The sequence below is a fragment of the Morone saxatilis genome, unplaced genomic scaffold (genome assembly GCF_004916995.1).
Source record: "Morone saxatilis isolate NCDOM2014 unplaced genomic scaffold, NCSU_SB_2.0 Contig10, whole genome shotgun sequence".
NCBI lineage: Eukaryota > Metazoa > Chordata > Actinopteri > Moronidae > Morone > Morone saxatilis.
The window spans coordinates 18,998,629-18,998,847 of NW_023339652.1; the positions used below are offsets into that span (position 1 = coordinate 18,998,629).

The following is a 219-nucleotide window of genomic DNA, read 5'->3' on the forward strand; positions in this document are numbered from 1 at the left end:
TCTAGACCTGCTCTATTTAAAGAGTGTCCTGAGATAACTTCTGTTATGAATTGGCGCTATACAAATAAAATTGAATTGAATTGAGTTGAATTCAGAGAGCGCAGTGTAATATGAGGTGTAATATGAGCTCTTCAAGATAAGAAGCCTGACCATAAAGAGCTTTATAGGTGAGGAGGAGGATTTTAAATTCTATTCTAAATTTTACAGGGAGCCAATGCA

At 35.6% G+C, this 219-nt stretch overlaps 1 protein-coding gene across 1 annotated transcript in view; it reads left to right on the forward strand.

Moving 5' to 3' along the window:
• The window catches only part of gys2 (glycogen synthase 2), an 18,794-nt gene that overhangs the window by 7,375 nt on the left and 11,200 nt on the right, over window positions 1-219 (forward strand). The window lies entirely within an intron of this gene.